At 34.3% G+C, this 21,890-nt stretch overlaps 1 protein-coding gene across 2 annotated transcripts in view; it reads right to left on the bottom strand.

The window, feature by feature from the left end:
• LOC106875497 (glycerophosphodiester phosphodiesterase 2) overlaps positions 1 to 21,890 on the bottom strand; it is a 158,697-nt gene that overhangs the window by 85,727 nt on the left and 51,080 nt on the right. The window lies entirely within an intron of this gene.

The following is a 21,890-nucleotide window of genomic DNA, read 5'->3' as shown; positions in this document are numbered from 1 at the left end:
ATAAGATATATATTAACACCCGCACGATCTTCACTACAGTGTTAGGGTTTTAGTGTCAGGGTTACGGTTACGGACGGAATTCCCTAACGCAAACCTAAACCTAACCCTAACTCTAAACCCTTCAAAATAAATCACGCTCTCTGTGTCTTTCGCTGTTGTGACGTCGTTTCCCTGTTTCTCTCCAACACTTTTTACGGAAAAGGCCGATATTTAGGACTCGTACCTGGCTTTAAAAAATAAAAGAATACTGGGGTCAGTTCATTCAACTAGTAACTCTTCAAGGGCAGTGCCCCAGCATGATCACAGTCTCATGACTGAAACAAATAGGACAAAGGATAAATGGTAGGCTAAAATTCCCCATGGAATCCCCAAGCACTACCTCGCAGTAAGTATAGGCATGACAGTTATTCGGTCAACACAACTATGACTAAAGTAACAAGAACGTGATATTGTCAAAAGCAAAAGATTATTCCGGAATCTAAACAAAGATATTAGTCATTGTTTGTTCTACCCAGTTGTTAATTTAATTGGGAAGGTAAAAGACAAGTTTAAGCAAGTTTCTGGTTTGAGCAGCATATTAGACAATTTTATATCCTTTGCTTTTTCCCTAACTTGTATAAGAGTTGGATGAGATATGATGGCATGCCCATCTCTCCCCAGCTCTTATATTATTTATTAAATTCAGAAATACAACAAACACGAGGGTCAACGGTAACAACAGATCAATAATTAATTCCTGGTTGGTGTAGAGCCGTTTGGTTCCCGGGTGAAAGGCATGCCGCTATAATACCAAAAGAAGCTTCGACCACATGTCGGTGGAGAGCTGAGAGATACGTGTTGACATGACGCCGTCTGGATGAATAAGAGAGAGAACGCTATATCTTTATACTCCACGTGTTGCATTGCGCATGCGTGCTCGGGTACTTCCGCTGACGGCAAATCCCTTGCACATGCGCAATGGTACTTCCCAAGATGGCGGCCACACGCGCCACTACAATGTCTCCCCCCCCCTCCCGAGTGCATAGCACGAAACAAGGAAAGATTGTAGAGAGCGCAGAAACAAGATGGCCGCCGAACCCAGAAAACATGGCTAAAATTATACAATGAAAAAACAAAAATTGTTTTGTTAAAAGAAAGAATGACAAGCTCAATAAATTTGCAAAGCAATGCTGTGTCGGATGCAGTAACGGAAGCAAAACTTTTGCATCCGATACGAATGTGAGTAAGAAAAAAGTTCTGTTCAACATGAAAAGTTCAGCCAGACCTAGAGATAAAGGGTCTGTGTGAAAGAAAGTTTCAACGAAGGTGTTGGCGTGAGCAAATGTGTATGCAAAAGTTGAAACAATACGTAATGTATACACATTTTCTTTTAGCACGTTATTGTGCACAGAAATGGAAGAAAAACAATGTTTGTTTGTACAGAGAAATGAAAATGCCGGCAGCACAAAAATGTCAAATGTATATTGTTTTGGAAAGTTTCTTTGGCCAATGCACCATCCCGCCAGATCTAGTGACATAAGGGTCACTTGAGTTTTGTCGCAACGACGAAGGTGGAGTGGTTTCTGGCGTGTGTGTTTGTGATGGTATTGATGTTGGTGTATGCATTGGTAAAGATGTTGACAGTGGTGTGTGCGGTGTTTGAAAAACAGGTACGTCGTCCGAGGGTTTGTCAAGGTACGCTTTTTCAGACGGTCGACAGACACAATCTCTGTACGACCATTAGCGTCGACCTTGAAGAAATTCAACCCAAGACTGCAGGTTGGGCGAGGCCTACAGGAAGCGGTGCTGTTTCCTAGGGCTAAATAGCAGTAGTATTATTCCTTTCATGGGACTGTCACATTAAGTTGACAGCATACACCAACTTTATCGCATCAATACTGCATAAATCTCTCTGAGAAATTTAGAAATGTATTATTTCTATATATATAAAGTTTTCCAGAAATAAATCATGGAAATTTGTGGGGGTTTTTTGGGTTTTTTTTTACCCTTTCTGCACATTGCATACGAGGAAAAAACTGATGTCTAATAGCTGCAGTTATTTTCATATAAAATACAAATCTATGGCTAGACTAATCAGTAATTACTAACTCTTGAGAATTATTGACTATAAAATATTTCTTTATGTATGCATATAATTTTTGGTCATTTCTTTATATAACAATATAAATGCATCATCATCATTGAACATCTTAAACAGCATGTAATCTCTTATTTCAATTTCGAGACATTTCATTTATGATATGCAGTAGTACTCTGAGAATCGTCTCCCTACTTCTTCAACACAATAATGTTTATTATATGTAAAGGATGGAATTTTGTAATCTTGAAGAAAGACACTGGTCTTTAATGTAAAGTGTATTTCAATAACCTAAAAATGTAATATAAGTCAGTGACCTAGAGAGTAAGAGCATTATTTTATCTCTTTAACTTTTAGTTGTCTCAGTCCTTATACTAGAGCCATGCTGGGGCACTGCTTTGAAGAATTTTAATCAAATGAATCAACTTCAGTACTTTATTTTAAAGTCTGGTACTTATTCTGTTGGTCACTTTTGCCAAACTGCTAAGTGACAGGGATGTAAACACACCAACACCAGTTGTCAAGTGATGGTGGTGGGAGAAACAGAGAAACAAACACACACATACATACATACATACATACAATGGACTTCTACTTCCCGTCTACCAAATCCACTCACAAGGCTTTGGTCAGCCCAAGGCTATAGTAGAAGACACTTGTTCGAGGTGCCATGCAGTGAGACTGAACCCAGAACTATGTGGTTGAGGAAGCAATCTTCATACCACAAACTATTCCATATGTAAACAAGTTAATTCAAAAATTGTGATTATATTAACAAATAACTCATCTGAGAAGTTTATACCTCCAATACTGCCATTAATTAACAATGGGCACAATACAAAAGCCTGGTAGCAATGCAAACAAACAGCTACTTTAGTATCTGCAATCCTAAATATACAAGGCATCAGTTTATCTATTAATGTGCAAAAATTAATGATTAGGGTTATATTGAGAGTTAAGTTGCTGAATAGTCATATCCAATCCTTTTCTTCAGCCTAACTGTAACCCACCTCAACAATCACCACTTACACACTGAGGTTAGAGTCAAATATTTTACTATCACTCATGTGAACTGTGCAGATCAAAGAAAGAAGTTGCTCTTTTTCATGATTTCCTTACTGCAGGTACACAGGACCTGTTTTCCAATAGCTACTGTGAATAAATATGTATAGACAATAAGGCCAACGGCCCAACTATACTTGGACTCCAGGAGAGGTACATGAGATCACCTGAAGTAGTTCCCTTTTATTCCCAAAGGTGCCAAAACAAAAACAAAATAATAATTAAAATTTAAATACGATACAAACGAAAGAGGTGATATTTTTTCGAATACCAATACTGCAGTTAGAATAACAGAAATAATGAGTAAATTAATAATGCATTCAAAAAAATATCACTTCTTGTTTGTATTGTACAATACACATTTTGATGTTTCTAATAAAAACAAATGTAAGTTTGTTTCTATTTATAAAATTTAAATGTTTTATTGTGTCAATGCAACTCTGGAAATGTACGAATGACTTCAACTTTCTACTTGTGGATTGTTCTATCCTGAAACAATAAATTTACTCAAGGTGCCCAGAGTGGGACTGAAACTGAAACCACATGGCTGCAACCAAGCTTCTTAACCACACAGCTATGTCTCCACCATAAAAAGTATTAATGAAATAAATTGTCAGCATATCCTCTTTGACATAACTTTTAGTACACAGGACACCATAATGAAAATAAATAAAATACAACTCAACAGTAGACCCCCACCCCTATAGGCTTCCCACAAGTACTCTGAACGAGTGTTAACTTGCAACACCTCAATCTACTCTTTGCAGGAAACCACTAGACATAGGACATATACCTGAACATGTTTGTGTCTCAGTCTGCCATATCAGTTTTCAAAAAAAGGAAGTATGTCACTCCTAGAGAATTATCACCTGCTCTCACTGAACTATCATCTCATTAAAGCTTTTCATAAGTTAGTAAGATTAAAAGTAATTGCCTTTCCAGAAAGTAACTGTCTCCTAAATCCCAACCAGCACGTTTTTTTTGTAATGGTAGAGAAATCCTAATACAACTTTAGCACCACCTTAATAACATTTCAAACATTTTAGGAGAAAACAGTTGTCATGCATATATCTTGACCTCAGTAAAGCTTTTGACAAAGTCAATTACAATATTCTGCTGAAAGAAAACTACAACACTGAAGTTTATGGTAAACAGAACCTAGCATGTTATGATCAACAGAGTTTACTTAAGCCCAGCAAATGTCATAGTGGTGCTCCCCAGGGTACTGTATTAGGCCTACTTCTTTTTATTATTTACGTAAATAACTCCAAAAATGTCATCAAACAATAACATTTCTTATAATCTTTAAGCTCCAGAAAGTCAATATGCATCTGGACAGAACTCACTCTGTGATTCAATGGGGAGGGGAGGGGACATGCAGCTAAATGAAAAAATTTGAGCTCATCCTCTATGGAAAATACAATGTACTTAAACAACCATACTCTTTTTCCTTGGGAGAGTTTCTCATAGCATTAATTAATATCAGAGACCTATGTGTAACTGTTGGCAACACTTAAAGTGGAATGCAAGCATCAATGATATGGCCGACAGAATATTCTTTCAGATGCTTAGAATTTTCCAGTTTAGAGATACTGATGCTATTATCCTTCTCATCTCTACATTTACTCAGTCTCACTTTGAATACTGCTACCCACAGTGGTCTCCCTATACAAAACAAAACTACATAAGAACTCCAGAAGTCAATTAAAATTTTAAATAAATGACATATAAAGCCTTGATTACTGAGATTACTTCAAAAAGACTATTTTCTCCAATGCCACTGCGAATCCTACAGCATTTGTACAATGTATAAAATATTCAATCAATGTTGTCCAAATGATACTGGCATCAAGTTTACAGCTCACCTAAGATTGAGCCCCAGTGCAATACATTATCATCATCATTATTCAATGTCTGTTTTCCATGCTGGCATGGGTTGGACAGTTTGACCAGAGCTGTCAAGCAATAGAGCTGTACCAAATTCCAGTCTGATTTGGCTTGATTTCTAATGTCTGACACCCTCACTCATGCCAACCACATTACAGAGTGCACTGGATGATTTTTACATAGCACTGGCATCAGTCATGCTTTATTCAACATTAAATTAAATAAGAAAAATATCCCTGCAACACTTAAACAATACCTGGGCAAATTTTACCAAGAAATATTAGACAAACCACTGACACCTGAATATACTTCAGCTAATAGCAACTCCCTACTTGAGTGGGCTATGAATGTTCCAAAACAAAGAATCCTGTAGCTGATATTATTAAGTTAGACATGGCCTGGTCTAATAATGGCCAAAACCTAACCATGCTATAAATTTCTTTATACTCACAAGATAAATTACAGAAAGGAATTTAATTTCTCCACATATTTTTTACAAAAAAAACAGAAGATAACTGTCTTTAAATTTCCAATCTTCAAAACTGCCTGAAATCAATAAAAATCCAAGTAGCTCAAGAAATAAAGATAATAATTAATGAATCTACTTTATCAAGAATTCTTGCTCAAATGGTTTTAACAATGATAAGAAAAAAATAAATAAATAAAAGATGTCTTAGAAATACCAGTTCATATAAAGCAAGGTTATAAGAATGCCTTTGAATGTTGATGCTCAGAGCCAATCTTGACCTAGCTATACACTGACTGTTCATTTTATCTCATTTTCTGGTAATCAATAATTCAGAAACAAAACAAAACAAAAAAAATAGGATAAATCTAAGAATCTATTTTTGCTTTTTCAAAACTAGTGAAGCATATGTAAATGACACCAATCTATGGTTTGGTATCAGATATATATATTATGCACGTATATATGTGCATCATCATCATCATTATCATCACCATTGTTTAACATCTGCTTTCCATGCTAGCATGGGTTGGATGATTTGACTGAGGACTGGCAAACCAAATGGCTGCACCAGGCTCCAATCTGATCTGGCAGAGTTTCTACAGCTGGATGCCCACCATTCCGAGAGTGTAGTGGGTGCTTTTATGTGCCACCGGCACAAGGGCCAGTCAGGCGGTACTGGCAACGGCCATGCTCAAATGGTGTTTTTTACGTGCCACCTGCACAGGAACCAGTCCAGTGGCACTGGTAACAACCTCGCTCGAATGTTTTTTCACGTGCCACCGGCACAAGTGCCAGTAAAGTGACGCTGGTAACGATCATGCTCAAATGGTGCTATTTATGCGGTCCCAAAATAGTTCCCTGTGGAACACTGCTCACTGTTTTTGTTTCTGTGAGACCTTCGTATTGTTTGCATAGCTAGCAAGGGTGACTGTCCAGGTAGTTGAGGGCATATCTGAGAGGGCCACTATGAAAAGCAGTGGTCCCAAGACAGTGCCCTGTGGAACACCACTCACTATTTGTGTTTTCATCGAGGTGGCTCCACTGTCCACTACTGCCTGACTTCTATCTTTCAGAAAGTTATGTAATCACTCTCCAAGTTTTCCAGCTATACCGGGATCACACAGTTTGTTTGAGCCACTTAATCAAAAGCTTTTGCACATTTGAGTTGTTAAGTAACTGCCTTAAAACTCCTACCTGGTCGAAAGCCATGCTGGGTATCACTAAGCAAGCTGTTTTCTTCAAGGTATGCGATTAGTTTCCCTCTGACTATCCATTTCATGACTTTGTTGATGTGTGAAGTCAAAGAGATAGGCCTATAGCCTTTGGTATCTGCTCTGCATATTATTCCCTCCTTCAGTTTGCTTGGCAGCCTGCCATTTGTAAGAAAGCTCTGGAAGAGAATCTGTAGAGGGCATGCTTACACGATTTGAGGAAGATTGCTAGGAAACCATCGTAACTGCCTTACTGGTTATAGGTGAGGCAGCAAAGAAATTCACTGGTTCATTCACTTGTCTGTGTTCCAACGGGGTGGTAAAGGCACTTTTGAACTGGCCATTCAGTACCTCACTGATCCAAGTTGGACTATCTGTGAGGGAGCCATCCTTTTGTCTTAAAAAGGAAAGTAAAAAGCTCACATAACAATATTACAAAACAGATTAAGGCAGTGAAATGGTAGAATCATTAGCACACTGGGCAAAATGCTTAGTGGTATTTTGCCCAGCTTTATGCTCTGAGTTCAAATTCTGCCAAAGTCAACTTTTCCTTTTATCCTTTCTGGTGCAGCCATCTGGTTCGCCAGTCCGCAGTTAAATCAGCCAACCATGCTAGCATGGAAAGCGGACGTTAAACAATGATGATGATGATGATGTATTTACTGTGGTTTAAGGAGTTATGTCTTTTTTTAAGAAATCTCCCTGATAGATGACAATACAGGGCTAACAGGAGAGTAGATAAGCATAGTGGGAAAGATAGGCAGAAGAAAAAGTGGAACTAGGGTGAAGGAGAGGATAGAAAAGTAGATACTAAAAAAAGAAAAAAACTTTTAATTAAAAAACAAGTAATTTTAGATAAGTTAATTTTGTGACGAAAGAAGCTTGAAGGAAACTTTGGATTAACAGATTGGCTGCTTGGTTAAACATGAATTGATATTTCCCAGTGGAAAGAATTAAAAATTTCTGAGAGCAGATGGTTAATTAGAAGCAGACTAATACTTGTGTGATATGGATCTGCCTATATTTGAGATATCACTAGCAGATTGTAGCTATTGTGACATCACAAATCAAGCTTTTCACTTCTTCCCTTTCTTCTCAGTGTGATGGTTTCCCTGGAATAACCAAATGGATATATTTATCTAGTTGATTAGTTGAGTGTATGTAAATTACTTGATATTGACAGAATACTTGTGGTGCCATCTGGCTCATACGAAACATCAGGAATCATTTTTATAATATTGGTTTCAAATTTTCACACAAGGCCAGCAGTTTTGGAGGAAGGGTTGAGCTAATTACATTGACCCAAGTGCTCAACTAGTTCGTACACATGCGTCATACAGTCTGCCTTTTACTCTGAGCGAGAGGCCCTTTGTCACCAGCAGAGGTAAGAGCTCTCTGAACTTTGCCCAGACTATTCTTATTCTAGCAGCTACACTTTCAGCGCACCTTCCCTGCTACTGACTTGGTCACCTAGGTAACGGAAGCTATCAACTACTTCTAGTTTTTCTCCCTGGAATGTGGCAGAAGTTGTTCTCTGCACATTTTCAATGTTTATTGCTCCTGAGCATCTGCCACATACAAGAACTATCTTGCTAGTTAGCCTTCCTTTGATATTGCTGCACCTCTTATGTGTCCATAGCTTACACTAGGTACATCTTATAGAGTTTCTACCGACGCCTTTTCTACAGATCGAGCAGGGCCATCTACCTGAAGGGGTTTGTGGTTTGTCTACCTCGCTACTTATTAGGACTTTGGTTTTAGCAAGGTTGACTCTAAGGCCCTTCAGTTCTAATCCTAGACCCTTCGAAGCCCCTTCTTGAAAAACTGGGTGACCTAAACAGCAAATGACCATCACATAACTGAAGTGTGTCAAGTCCAATAAGTCTTATTGATCCCACTTACAGCATCTCAAAGATCATAAACCAATATATCAGTCTTTAGTAGTACACCTTTTAAGAATCAGTTCCTGACTGAATCATAAACAGCACACGACTCTAAACCTTAAATTATCCACAAATCCAGAATTTACAATCCCCTACGATGGACCCACATATACAACACCACCAAAACCTTGTAACAAAGACTAGAATGTCTTTCTATGACAAAAAATATCTGAGCCCAAATCAATTGTCGACTTCCCACAAAGCTTGAGTATGACCCACAATAGAGTAAAAGAAAAGTGAAAGTAAAGACCCCCTTCGGTCATGAATGACCATGGGATTGCACCTAGAAAGTTCCTCTCTGATGCACAAGTCTGGGCAAGGTTGTTTATAGTAGACCAGCAGTCACCCATGCATACCAGCTTCCCCCTCTTTATGCCACTGATGTTATCCAAGGAAAAGGCAAAAGCTGATACAGCTTGGAACCAGTGACATTACAACTCATTTCTATAGGTGAGAGAACAGGAGCAACGTGAAATAAAGTGTTTTGCTTAAGAGCATAACATACAACCAATCCAGGAATCGAACTCACTACCTCATGATTGTGAGCCTGATGCTCTAACCACTGAGCCATGTGCCTTCACTAGAGTAATGCTTATGTGTTTAGAACTATTCTGAACTAGCTAACTATGCACCCTCTCTATCCAGCTCCTATCTTTCCTTCCAAAACCCTGTACTAAACGCTTTACCGTGTTCTTCTTCCCCAGAACTGCATTCTTCTGGAATTCTCTTCTTGACTGTCCTTTCCCAATGACCTACAGATATTCATGGTATGAGACAATTGAGCACAGTTGACTGGACATTCTCCTTGTTTTGTTAACAGTACTTTTTAGCACTGGAGGCAAACACACTCACATACACACATGAGCAAAAATATACACATACACATCAAAAGAGTGTGTAAGAGAGAGAGAGAGAGAAGCATTAAAATTTATTAATTGAACACAATTGACACAAGCACTATCCCTCTCCTCATACAGATAAAGAAAAATATTTTCACACACATAAACAGTGAGAAAGAGGAGAGAACAAGAGAAATATTGAAATGAAGGAAGTATTAAAATGTTTGCTGTCAAATAAGTCAGCACTGAATCAGTGCCACAAAATAGCACCAAAACAGCCAAGACATCTCATACCCAGATATTCAAATAAAACACCAACTGTGTTAATGTCATCTGTCTCAGAGGACCAGAAAATGTCATGGATATTTCCCCTTCTCTCCAGACTAAAGGTGGAGTGGTAAGAGTGATGAATGTGAGTCTTATCTTTATTTGTATCAACAAAAATATAATAATTTAACAGATAGTGTCAGTTATATGCATCAACATACTAGAATTATCCTGTTCCCATGCACAGAAAAATCCACACACTGATCTGTCAGACTATTTTCTAGTTTTCTTCCTCAACAAGACTATGATAAATACTTATTTAATTTCATCAGGTTGTCAAGTTTAACAAGCCAATAAAATATAAAATAATGTGAAGGATACTCATAACAACTGTTCATTAACACCCAAGTTGCAGTCGTAATAAATTCCAGAATTTAAGACTTATTTTATCTAACAGTAATAGATTGGACAGCAATAGAATGGCTTTTAATATTGAGTAGAGGAAAAATTGTTGAGTATAAATATTGAATAAAAATGGAGGATAAATATAGGTGCAGGCATGGCTGTGTAGTTAAGAAGTTATTCTTGAAGCCACATCATTTCAGGTTCAGTCCCACAGTGTGACACCTTGGGCAAGTGTCTGCTACTAGAGCCCCAAATTGTACAATGCTTTGGGACTGAATTTGAAAGATGGAAACTGTGTAGAAGCCTATTCTGTGTGTGTGCGTGTTTGAGTTTGTCTCTCCCTCCACTCCTACCCCTACTTGACAATTAACGTTGGTTTATTTAGGTTTCCATAACATAGCAGTTCAACAGAAGAGATTGATAAAAATAAATATCAGACTTTAACAGAGACTAGCTGGAATTGATTTGTTTAACTAATCTCCTCAAAGCAGTGTCATGTCATGGCTACAGTCCAGTGACTGAAACAAGTAAAAGATGAAATATATAAGAAATAAAATTGTAATTAAAATGAGAGAGAGAAGTTCATTTTGAAAAAACTTAACTTTTAGTAATTTTATCCAATTATTGGATTTCAGATTTCTTTGTGAGTCATTTCTCTCAGCAGAGCTCTTTCAAACAAGTGAAGTCTTTCTTGGCCTTATGGCTCCTTTCCAGCTCTACATCAATGACCTACTCTACTTCTATATTCCTTTACTGATGACACAACCCTACACACAGCATCATTATCATTTTATGGCCCCCCCACCTTTTCATGCTGGCATGGTTTAGAAGACATTTTTGAGGCAGTATTTAACAGCTGGATGCTCTTCCTATCACCAATCTTTTACTTACCATTTAAAACATGTCAGAACATAATGTAGGAACATCATATAATGTCCACTTTTCCATGTGTGCATAAGTCAGATGGAATTTGTTGGAACAGATTTTCTACAACCAGATGATATTCCTGTTGCCAACCCTCACCTGTTTCCAGGCAAAGTAATATTTTCCCAGAGCTAGACATGTTTTTCACAGAAGACCAGAAACAAGCGACTTTGCTTGTATGATGATGATGATGATGATGATGCTCATTTACAACCATTACAGGATATCTAGACAAGAGTATACACAAGCACATGCATGCACACACACATGCACACAAACACACGTGTATGTGTGTGTGTGTGTACAACAGACTTCTTTCAGTTTCCATTTACCAAATCTACTCACAAGTCATTGGCTGGTCTGGGGCTACAGTAGAAGACATTTGCCCAAGATGATGTGCAGTAGAACTGAACCCTAGACCACTAGCACAGATATTATATATGCTATCCCAAGCATTTCCCACTGAATCTACACAGCCTACATTAATAAGAATCCCCCAAATATTCCACCATACATAAATACAACAACTTAATTATTTCTGACAGTATCTTAAGACCAACATGTAATCAAAAGTGCAGCATAATGTCTGGGTTTTCTCTTTAGAATTAAATCTCACAGACAAAAGTTATTAACACTACAAAGAAAATCAATAATCCCTCACTAATACAATGTTCAAATATCTAAGAAGGTGCATCAACTTCAGTATTCATGTGCATAGAAGACCTTATTCAAAACATACCATCAACTTGTTTGACATGTCAGAATTCCTTAACATTCTTCAATCATAGAACCATTTTCTATGATTATTCTTTCACATTTATAATAACCTCTGCTCCTTCATGCTATTATCTAAACTGACTTCATGCATTTGGAAAACATCATCAACACACCTAATCTATATAAACTTTTGACGCGTTCAAAATAATTGTCAAATTACTCCATATCATATCAGAGAAGGAAAAAAAAACACATCAGATTATGAAGTCCTAAATACACTACACCTGAAAAGAAAACAAGATGGAATGGTCACAACAGGAATGTCTTTGATCAGAGTCCTACCTGATCAGGACTAACCTAGGCTAAACTAAAACAACTTCAGTAGTCTAATTTTTCCCTAAATTTCACATATCAAAATGCTTTTTCAATACAAATTAAACTTTAACTGTTCTAACCTCTTTCACCCATACACACCGACTCCAAACCTCTAGTTTCGAAAAAAACCTAGAAAGTTTATAACACTGCACTTATATATCAGAACGAACATATCAAAGGTTCCCAGACTTCAAACTATTATTATTATTATTTATTTATTTAGTTTTGCCTTATGATCAATTAACTTACAATGTTTCTAGTTAGCTATCATACTTCAATCTTGCCACCTATTAAACCCTTTAGCATTTAAACAGGTCATATCCAGTCAAAATATTCTACCAGCTTTATGTTCAAACTTGCCAGATCTGAACTCTTACACCGACACTACAATATCATTCTAAAAATTAACAGTTATAAATGGTACAAGAAGGTATACAGTGGGGGGAAATAAATATTCGTACATGTCAAAATTCTTTATTTATTTAATTTCTAATGAACATAAATGGGATATACCAATACTATATTTGCATACACATGCATAAACTAAGAATATGCCAAAGAAACTAATAAATTATAGTAACTAATGAATTTATATACAATTATAAATATTTAGGGGTGAAAAAATATTTTCAAATTCTTTTACTAGGTTTTCAACAATTCTTGAACCTTGATTTGTCTCCCTCCCTTTTACTGGGTCGTTTCCAGTGTAGATTTGCATTTTCCAAGCATAAGATGTTTCAATGTCGCATATTGCCCAAATTTTAATTCCATATTTCCCTGGTTTTGAAGGAATATATACCCAGAATGGGCAGCACCCTCTGAATTAAACTAATTGTTCAACTGTCACACATGAATTCGGAACATGTTCGTCTTGCAAATTCTGATTCCACATTTCAAATACTTCTCTTATGGGCTCCAATTTATCATCACTTCTCTTTTTTCTTCTGACACTAGCATCATCAAAAAATGCAATACTTGTAAAATCTGTTGAAATCTTCTCCGGCTCATAATTTTGTTGAATATTAGGCGGTCATCTTCTTGACTCCATAACTGTGTGACATTTTCATGTTTAGATTTATAAACACTTATAAGAATAATCAGTCCAATAAATTTATTTCGTTCAGAGTGATTAATTTCCTTCCATTTATCTTTGTAAACAACCTGACCTTCAATATTTGTCCATTTATGAATTACTTCAAGAAGATTCTGGCACATAAAGATAGTAAAATATGTTTCAATGCTGTCGCAAGACGTTTTAGCAAAATGGGATGGTCTACATTCTTGGTGCACAATATTGCAAGATGAAGTTCTTACTGCTGCTTGAATAAGAGGATTAGAATGCCAGACTTCTTGTCTGTCTCTAGAAACATATTGCTCAATCATAACTGGGTGACCTGCAGATAACTGTTTTGGGGTATCTTCATCCTCTGATGACACAGAACCTAAACTGTCCAGCACACAATCACTTTCACCATCAACTTCAGAGCAATAGAAAGAATCACTACTATCTTCTTCCCATTCTTCATTTAATTCCAGTATCCTTTTCAATATTTGGTCTTCACTCGATTTTTCACGTCTATGCATATTGGAAAGCACAATTGAACTATATGAAACTTGATAGCAGACTAAAGGCAGATACTGCTCTCACATATTTATATTCTCCTGAAAGATGATGCAATATAGTTTAAGAATTGTGTCATCATATAGAAATATTGCATCACCCTATAACCTAGCAGATTGAAGGTAATGGAATACCACACAAATTTATAGGAATATTTTCGTAATTTTTCCTATTTTATCTAAAATTCAGCAAATAAATTGAATACAATTTTAACTACTATATATCTGATAAATATCTAGGAAGATAATATTTGATACTGCATTTATTCTGTTTAGATCAACAAGAGTATTCTCTGAATTTAATTTGAGGATCCAATGGACCTATACAATAATTAATGTATAAAGTGAAATTTTCTAGCTTTTATAAACATATGGAAAATTTCCCAGCTGACAAATAAAAGAGAGTCAAAAAAAAAATAAGAGTCACAAGAAATCAGCAGAATCAAATAATATAAACAGTAGGAAAATGCAACTGAAAAAAACTGAAATTGGTCCATTGGACCCATTGGTAGACAGAAGGTTAAGCTGAACATATCTTGCAAAAATATTCAATTTTATGTTCAAATTTTCCAGATCTGGCCTCTCACACATACCCTACAATGTCAGTCTAAAAATAAATCATATCATTGGAATCTCAAAGCTATGAGATAGTGCATGATTAATTCAAAACAATCTGAATAAGTAAGCATTACATTTGAAAGGGTAATCTGACTGCTAAAGGGTTAATTCAGATCCAAGCCTTAAGACGTAGCCTGTATTCATGCATTTTTACCACTTTCATTATTCTTTTTCATCTTTGTCGTCTTTAACTCAGTCCCTAGTATTTTCTGACATTCCTGTTCTTGATTTGTTGCAGAGAACCAATTAAATCAGTTGTAGTCTGAGAAACGTATGGAAGTTACTGCAATAAAATGTAGCCTTACAACTATTATGATACAAGTCATTTTATTATTCTCTTCATCAAACTACTAATACATTAAACATATCTTAGATAAACAGACAATCACCATAAAAACAAAGAATGTTTGCTTTATTCCATCAACAATCAATATAACAATAATCTTGCCATTAGAAGAGGATAAATCAGCAATAAGAATGATATAGAGACATATTGATTGAAAGAGAATTATAACAATTTAGGATATAGAGAAAAACCAATATAGAATGAACTTCCCTTCATCTTTTTATTATTTGGCATACATTTATAATCATTTCCAACAGCCACTCTGAAAACACTTGAAGTTGCTATTTGTAACAAATTAATGTCAATAAATACAAGCAGGTGATGATAATTGTGAGTTTTGATTTGTGTGTATTAAGGCTTATTAATTGAGGAACAGAAATATTTCCTGAACTGCAAAGTTCTCCATAAACAGGCCTTTTAGTAGGAACACAAACTACTTATTTTCTTAAGCTGTTAAGACATCATGGTACAAAAGTGCTTTCCCAGATGATTTTGGATTGGAACCAATCATGTTATTGATTTATCAGAATGGAAAGGAAAAATAAAATTATATAAAGATGAATCGAGCCAATTCAGTCTATTTTGAACACGATATCAATGAAATCTTCGAGACGTAATGTGAATACAAGCACATAGACACACATATGTAAGAATATGTATGATCTTTGGTTGGCATGTAGATGCCAGTTCTTCGATTTTCATGCAATAAGTTAGCCATTTGACTACACATGAATTGAAAGAATATTGTGATACTTTATCAAAACAAAGTTAGTGGGACACTAATCTATTTTCCATTAACCTTTTAGATCTTTTCTTCCGAACAGAGAAATTCATTTTACCTCCCTGTTATGCCACATCAGATTTACTATACATACATCATACTACCTGTTGCAGCATACAAATTGTACAACTTGTTGCCATAAATACATCATGCAAACTGTTGCAATACATATACTGTACAACCAGTTGCTTTACACACATCATTTAACCAATCACAATGCATACATCATACAACTAATTGCAGCATATATGTTGCACTTATTGCAATACATATGCAAACAATTACAATGCATACATCAAGCAACCATTTGCAATATATACATCATAGAACCAGTTGTTATACATTGGACAACAGCAGTATATACAAATGTATTTTAATATATACATCATACAATACCATATACAACCAGTTTCAACATATATACAACCAATAAAAGGTGGTGAGTAGGCAGATTAGTTAGCATGCCTGGCAAAATGCCTAGTGGCATTTCATCCATCTTTATGTTTTGAGTCCAGATCCCACTAAGGTCGACTTTGCCATCCATCATTCCAGGGTTGATAAAATAAGTACTAACTGAGCACTGGGGGCAATGTAATTGACTAACCCCCTCTGCAGAAATTACTGATCTTGTGCCAAAATTTGAAACCAATAGATATATAACAAATTGCAATATATATACCACCAATTACATTACATACACAACCATTTGCTGTATTACATCGTACAATCAGATACAATAGGTATAGAACCAATTGCATACATACATCATGTAGCCAATCACAATACATACAAACAATTGCAGTAAATACATTGTACAAATTGTTGCAATACATACACAACCATTTGCATTACATACATTATTCAACTATTTGTTATATATATATATCCCCATACAACCAATCTCTAAAGAAAACTGAAAATTTTTTTTGTTAAAGAAGCTGAATTTTTTCCCTCTTTTTTTCTTAGAAAAACTTAGTTTTGTAGTTATTTTACTCAGCTAACATTGAAGAATTCAATAATTTTTTATAACCACCTGAACTATTAGTACTGCTACATGCTCTCAGTGGCTCATTGAAATAACTTCTTTAATCCTTTAGCATTCAGATTACTTTGTCAAATGTAATGCTTATTTATTCACCTTGTTTTGAATTTATCATTTGTAATCTTGTAGCTTCAAGATTTTAATGATGCGACTGTTTATTTTTAGACTGTCATCGTAGGGCACAATGTGAGAAACCAGATCTGTCTTGTCTGAACAGGTTAAATAGAGCCAGATATGGCTAGTTTAAATGCTAAAGGGTTAAATTCTTAAACTACACTTCTTTAACTTTTAATACATTGTCAAATGCTATTCCTATTTCTATTTTAAAAATCTAGCAACTAAAGGTTCTTTTATAATTCCTATAAATATTTTCCACCTTTTGAAATACAAATCTGTACATCATTAAGCTTAGTCCATTTTTGTTTGTTTATTTTTGTTTTGCTTTTGCAGAAAATTTTCCAATTAACAAAAATGTTCTTAAAATTTATTTGAATTTAATTTTAAAAAAGTCAATCTTTTAGTATAATGAAATTGTACTTTTCTGTATTGACTCATTTTATAATAGAAAATAATAAAATATTTAGTAAAACTTGTGTAGTTATAGCTAACCAATTTCTTTGATGTATCTTACTTGTTCAGTCAGTCATGCTGGGGCACCACCTTGAAGGGTTTAGTCAAACAAATCTACCTCAGTACTTAAAAGTCATCAAGCAGCAGTATACAAAGATATACGCATAGATATATATATCATCATTGACATCATCATTTAACATCCATATTCCATGCTGGCATGGGTTGGACAGTTCAATAGGATCCAACAAGTCCAATGACTGCATCATTCCCCAATGTCTGCCCTGTCGTGGTTTCTATGACTGGATACCCTTCTTAATACCAACCACTTTATGACATGTACTGGGTTCTTTTTTCGTACCACCAGCACTATTGAGGTCAGCTTGCAAAACTACAAATCCTAAAGGAGTATATACATATATATATATATATATATATATAATGAGCTTCCTCACAATTTCCCTCTTTCAAATTTACTCACAAAGCATTGGTCAGCCTTGGACTGTAGTAGAAGACTCTTGTCCAGGATGCTGTGCAATGGTACAGAACCTGAAACCATATGGCTGAAAAGCAAGTTTCTTAACCACACAGCTATGCCTTGAAATATTCTGTACATTTTCTAATTCAAATTTCATAAGCATTTAACAGCATGCTTAAATCAATATCACTGAAAATATTAATAAATATTTTGATTCTGGTCTGATTTTGTGTGTCACATTTGGTTTAATCTTTAAAAAGCATTCAATAGCAATATTCTTGTGGATAAATTACATCTCTAATCATTCCAGTTCTTGAATTGCATTTCACTTGTAATCACATTTATCATATCAGAAGAAGCCAACCATTCACTAATCTCAGACTGTTTTATCTTCATTTGGTTTTACTATGATCTTTTTACATTAAAATTGTGGTTAATTTTAAAACCAAGGATTTTCAGTGCAAATATTTTTTATGGGTGAATACCTTTTCTAAAAACCATGATATTTTCAGAGTAACAACACAATAGTTACAGCAGTTTATAAACGTTTTTTACTACAGCAACATCTCTACACTGTTTGTTATCTTATATATTCACATCATTTATCATTCATTTTTCCATGCTTGCATGGATCAGATGGAATTTGTTGAAGTAGATTTTCAATGACTAGATGCCCTCTCAGCTGCCAACCTTCACCCATTTTCAAGTAATATTTACCCATGACAAGACAGGTCTTCATAGATTGGAAATGAATGACACCACTTGCATGATGTGAAGGCAAGGTGAATAACATACACACACACATATGTACGTATATATATATATATATATATATATATATATATATATATATATAAATATATATATATATATATATATAATCATCATTGTTTAATATTCACTTTCCAAGCTGACATGGGTCAGACGGTTTGACATGGGTTTCTTTTCAGTTTCCATCTACCAAATCCTCTCACAAGGCTTTGCTCACCTTGGGCTGGCTACAGTGAAAGACACTTATCCATGCAGTGGACCCGAAACCAAAACCATGTTATTGAGAAGCAAACTTCTTACTACACAGCCATGCCTGTGCTTCAAGGATTAATTACAGAAGTAGAAAATAAATTCACAACATCCAAAAATACTGTTAAGAATGAATTTCTTAAGAGAAATTTCCATTTCATCATGAACATTGTCCCAATTTATTAACATGTTAAAAAACTTTGGTATGAAATATAAAATAGATCTGGTTTCTGCAGTATATTATATTAAAGCAGTAATGTAAACTTTGCATTTTAACACTTATCCTCAAGGAATCCTTATATAATATCTAAATAATACTAGTGTTTTTCATGTTCCAACTGAATGCTATATTGCTATATCAAAGGGAAAAAAATCATTCAATATCCTATCAAAAGAATTTCCTGGAACATTTTACCCTTTTCAAAAAATATGGTAGCAATTTTATCAAAAAGTGCTTGACTTAAAATTCTTTTTCATAGAATAATACTGAAAATTTGAATTGACTGCACAAAATTCAAGGCATTTACATGTAAATGTTTTTTTTTTAATGTATATTTTACTTCATTGCAGTGAGCATTATTACCTTGTTACTATTTGGAAATTCCTAACACACTAACAATACCAAAATTTTTGTTTGTTGCTGCATAAATGTAGCACAGTATGATTTTGGTATTATCTCTCAAAAATATTATATTATATGCTATCTTGGAAAATACATATCTTTCAACTATTTTTACTTTTGATGACTAAACAATAAGAATTATAATAGTACCATGTAATTTTCATCTTTTTCAATATTATTGTAAGATTTCCATATAGTAATTTAAAATAAATGTAGTTGAGAACAAAGACATCACCGAATATCTAACAATATTTACTTCATTTTATTAATATATCCTTATTATAAAGGGTGGGCAATAAATATATTTGGCAAATAGTCACTTGTTCTTAACCAAGAATATCTATTTTTGGAACTACATGAATTTTTTATGCAATCATAATAGTTGAAAATGGTGATGCTATACTGATAGTCGGAAATAATAGGTAAATAAATGCATGATATGGTTTCCAGATAAAACTAACAGCTTTTTTTTTATTCATGTCAGAGAGTAACAAACTACATGCATTTATGAGATATTCGTTTATTTCTTTCATATTTATTCTTTGTCTCTGACTCAATTATATCCTCATATTACCTTTATCTTCTTTTATTTATTTTAATCATAGGACTGCAGCTATGCTGGGGCACTGCCTTCAAGGGTTTTAGTCAAACAAATCAACCCCGGTACTTACTTTTTAACTCTGGTATTTATTCTAGCAGTCTCTTTTTGCCAAACTACTAAGTTATGAGAACATAAACACCAACACCAGTTTTCATGCAGTAGAAGTTGGAAGGCAAACAAACTTACATGCCTCTCTTTCATATGTTTATGTATATAGTAATGTTTGATTTTATGTTCAGTTATAATAAAAACAATTTTACATTAATCTGATAGGTTACTCTATACTTCTATATTATTATCCTTATACAAGAATGTTGACAGTGAATTTGAAGTTTTGACCAGCTAAGCCGTCATCAGATTGCCTGTTTATATATTATACACACACACACACACACACTTTGGACTTCCACACAGTTTCCCAAGGTACCATGCAGTGAGACTGAACTTAAAATCATGTGGTTGCCAAACGAATTGCTTAACCACACATTTGAAATATTTTTTGAATATACATCAACAGTTGAAGGTTCGCTATTTTTACTACTTTTAAAAGAATGTAAAAGAATCATTTCAACATTTCTATATTATTTGAAAATTTATAAATTATGCAATAAAATAAATTATTTGACTACATAATTTATAGTTGAATAATGATCGATATTGTAATAATGCAGCAGGATAAGTATTGTAATATATGTAACATTGACTCACAAACCAACACTAGCAATCAAAGTAAAACAGAATTGGCATCTGTAATTACTTTAAAATATACAGTTAACATCAATGATCCATGTACAAGTACTTCACTGGACAAAGGGCAATAAATAAATAAATAGAAATATTAAAAAGACAAAAAGAAAGAAAAAGAAAAGACATTTTTTTTTTGTCAACTGTGACAAATACAGAATCTTTACAGCATTGTATTTTGCTTTTCAAGGAGAAAATATTATAGTATTAAGAGGCAAGTTTTCTAGTTGAATGAACTGAAGTAGATTATATTAAGAGCAACCTTAGCCAGAGACATTTAAAGAACAGTAGAAAATTAAAGATTCTGCTAATCCAGTATTTGGGTTCATGGCCTTTGAATGGCAACAGCTGACATTTGAAGTTGAAAGACTTTCAACTCATCAAGTAAAAACATACAGACCTTTTAACAGTATTTGGAAATTGTTATTAAATGTTTTGTTGACTTATAACAAATTGGGACTAAGAGAGAGCTATAAAATTGAACCTACAACTTATGACCTTAAGGTTGTTTAGGAAACGGTGAGTTTTATTTAATTTAGGTTATTGTTACTGCTGGCTGAAGCGAATGATTTGTTCTCATTTCTGTTTGTATCGTCGAGGGAGCGTGTACAATCTGGTAAAAGCTCTCTCTCTCTCAATTATTATCCTTATATATGTATCTGTGTATATATATATATATATATATATACTTATATATATCTGTATATATACACACACATATATATATATTATATATATATAAATATATATATATATATATATATATATATGCGAGTAAAAATAAATACAAAAAAGGTGGGGTTTTTTGTATGATTGTGTATAGAGGAATATATTATTTTGCTTAAAAGAGTTCCAATACTGTCTGTTTTTTATGTTTTATTTATATTCCTGTAGAACTAATGTGGGGTATAGAATATGGAATATACAATATATAATATGATATACAATATACAATATAAAATAAAATAAAATAAAAATGGATGGCACCATGAAAGAAAGTATTGAATGTAGATGAAATATTGAGTGTTCAATATAAAGGATCAAATATATAAATATATAAATATAAATATATATATATAAAGGCGACTCGAGTTTCAGGGTTATTTCCCTTCGTCATGGCCGGTATGACAGACTTTAACAGATATATATACACATATACATATATATACATATACATATATATTATTCTTATATATGTATCTGTGTCACCTCCAACAACCAAACGATGAAGACAGAACTATGGAAAAAACCATAACACCAAATAACATAAAC

The sequence above is a fragment of the Octopus bimaculoides genome, chromosome 5, assembly GCF_046866305.1.
Source record: "Octopus bimaculoides isolate indiv1 chromosome 5, ASM4686630v1, whole genome shotgun sequence".
Lineage (NCBI taxonomy): Eukaryota > Metazoa > Mollusca > Cephalopoda > Octopoda > Octopodidae > Octopus > Octopus bimaculoides.
Note: the sequence above shows the minus strand (reverse complement) of the source record. Positions and strands in the feature narration are given on the sequence as shown.